The 3047-nt window shown below is 36.4% G+C and overlaps 1 pseudogene; it reads left to right on the forward strand.

Moving 5' to 3' along the window:
- Positions 1–911: 911 nt before the first annotated feature.
- Positions 912–2212, forward strand: LOC129138598 (lupus La protein-like; annotated as a pseudogene).
- Positions 2213–3047: the final 835 nt, after the last annotated feature.

Here is a 3047-nt window from a genome sequence, read left to right on the forward strand (position 1 = left end):
CACATCATAAAGCAGTTTCACAGATAGCTTCTTTTTAATTTTTATTGGTAGATAGATATTGGGTATTTTACTATAGGCCTCAATGGGCTCCCAAATGTCTCTTCAGAGATTCTACAGAGTGTTTCCAACCTGCCGAATCAAAAGAAAGGTTTAACTCTGTGAGATGAATGCACACAATGCAACGCAGTTTCACAGATAGTTTCTTCTAGTTTTTATCAGGGGATATTCAGTTTTTCACTACAGGCCTTACTGGGCTCCCAAATGTAACTTTGCAGATTCTACTAACAAAGAGTTTCCAACCTGCTGAATCAAAAGACACGTTTAACTCTGTGAGCTGAATCCATACATCACAAAGCAGATTCACAGGTAGCTTCTTTCTAGTTACTATTTGGGGATATTCGGTTTTTTACTCTATACCTCAATAGGCTCTCAATTGTTTTATCCCATATTCTACAAACAAGGTGTTTCCAACTACTAAATCAAAAGCAAGGTTTAACACTGTGAGGTGAATCCACACATTGTGAAGCAGTTTCACAAATAGCTTCTTACTAGATTTTATTGGGGGATATTTGGTTATTCATTATAGGCTTCAATGGTGTCCCAAATGTCCATTCACAGATTCCATAAACAGAGTGTTTCCAACCTAATGCATCAAAACAAAGGTTTAACTCTGTGAGCTGAATCCACACGTTGCACAGCAGTTTCACAGATAGCTTCTTTCTAGTTTTTATTCAGGGATATTCTGTTTTTCCCTGTAGTCCTCAAAGGTCTTCCAAATGTCCCTTCTCAGATTCTACAAAAAGAGTGTTTCCGACGGTCCCCATCTTCCTGGAGTGCTTTAAGCCAGCCAGTGGCACTGGGAAGTGGAGTCATTGGTGTTGTTGTTTGTGAGCCTGTGGCATGGCTCTGTGGGCCGGAAACTTAAAGATAGCCACAAAGGCTGAAAATGGTGATAATGAAAAGATGGCTGCCCTGGAGGCCAAAATCTGTCATCAAAATGAGGTTGAACCGTCTAACAACAGACTTTAATGTAACTGTGGAAGCATTGAGCAAATCCAAGGCAGAACTCATGGAAATCAGTGAAGATAAAACTAAAATCAGAAAGTCTCCAAGCAAAGCCCTACCTGAAGTGACTGATGAGTATAAAAATGATGTAAAAAACAGATCTGTTTATATTAAAGACTTCCCAACTGATGCAACTCTTGAAGACATAAAAGAATGGTTAGAAGATAAAGGTCAAGTACTATATATTCAAATGAGAAGAACATTGCATAAAGCATTTAAGGGATCAATTTTTGTTGTGTTTGATAGCATTGAATCTGCTAAGAAGTTTGTAGAGACCCCTGGCCAGAAGTACAAAGAAACAGACCTGCTAATACTTTTCAAGGATGATTACTTTGCCAAAAAAAAAAATGAAGAAAGAAAATAAAAAAGTGGAAGCTAAATTAAGAGCTAAACAGGAGCAAGAAGCAAAATAAAAGTTAGAAGATGCTGAAAAGAAATCTCTAGAAGAAAAGATTGGATGCTTGCTGAAATTTTCGGGTGATTTAGATGATCAGACCTGTAGAGAAGATTTACACATACTTTTCTCAAGTCATGGTGAAATAAAATGGATAGACTTCATCAGCGGAGCAAAAGAGGGCATAATTCTAATTAATGAAAAAGCCAAGGAAGCACTGGGTAAAGCCAAAGATGCAAATAATGGTAACCTTCAATTAAAGAACAAAGAAGTGACTTGGGAAGCACTAGAAGGAGAGGTGGAAAAAGAAGCACTGAAAAAAATAATAGAAGACTAACAAGAATCTGTAAACAAATGGAAGTCAAAAGGTCATAGATTTAAAGGAAAAGGAAAGGGTAATAAAGCTGCCCAGCCTGGGTCTGATAAAGGAAAAGTACAGTTTCAGGGCAAGAAAACGAAATTTGCTAGTGATGATGAACATGATGAAAATGGTGCAACTGGAGCTGTGAAAAGAGCAAGAGAAAAAACAGACAAAGAAGAACCTGCATCCCAACAAGAGAAAACAGAAAATGGTGCTAGAGAACAGTAGTTTAGTAAACCAACTTTTTATTCATTTTAAATAGGTTTTAAACTACTTTTGTTTGCGTCAGCTTTTAAAAGGAAAACTGAATTAGGTCCACTTCAATGTCTACCTGTGAGAAAGGAAAAATTTTTTTGTTGTTTAACTTGTCTTTTTGTTATGCAAATGAGATTTCTCTGAATGTATAGTTCTGTTTGTGTCATTTCAGGTGATTCAAATATCAAAAGGAAGATTCTTCCTTTAAATTGCTTTGTAATATGAGAATGTACTAGTACAAACTAATAGAATATATATATATGAAAAAAAAGAGTGTTTCCAACCTCCTGAATCAAAATACAGGTTTAACTCTCTGAGATGAATCTACACATCACAAAGTGGTTTCACAGGTATTTTCTTTTTAGTTTTTATCAGTGGATATTTGGTATTTCACTATAGGCCTCAATGGGCTCCCAAATGACTCTTCAGGTATCCTACACACAGAGTGTTTCCAATCTGCTTAATCAAAAGACGGGTTTAAACCTGTGAGATGAATCCACACATTGAAAGTGGTTTCACAGACGGCTTCTTTCCAGTTTCATTGAGACATATATGGTTTTTCACTATAGTCCTCAATGGGCTCCAAATGACTTTTCACAGATTTTATGAAAGAGTGTTTCCAACCTGCTGAATCAAAAGACAGTTTTAACTTGCTGAGATGAATCCACACATCACAAAGCAGTTTCACAGACAGCTTCTTTCTAGGTTTTATCAGGGGATAGTCGGTTTTTCACTGTAGGACTCATTGGGCTCTTAAATGTCGCTTTGTGTATTCAACAGAGCGTTTCCAACCTACTGAATCAAAAGAAAGTTTCAAATCTGTGAGATGAATCCAAACAATATGAAGAGGTTTCACAGATACTTTCTTTCTTATTTTATTTATTTATTTATTTATTTTAATTATACTTTGAGTTCCCGGGTACACATGCACAGCATGCAGGTTGGTTACATATGTATACATGTGCCATGTTG

The sequence above is a fragment of the Pan troglodytes genome, chromosome X (assembly GCF_028858775.2).
Source record: "Pan troglodytes isolate AG18354 chromosome X, NHGRI_mPanTro3-v2.0_pri, whole genome shotgun sequence".
Taxonomy (NCBI): Eukaryota; Metazoa; Chordata; class Mammalia; order Primates; family Hominidae; genus Pan; species Pan troglodytes.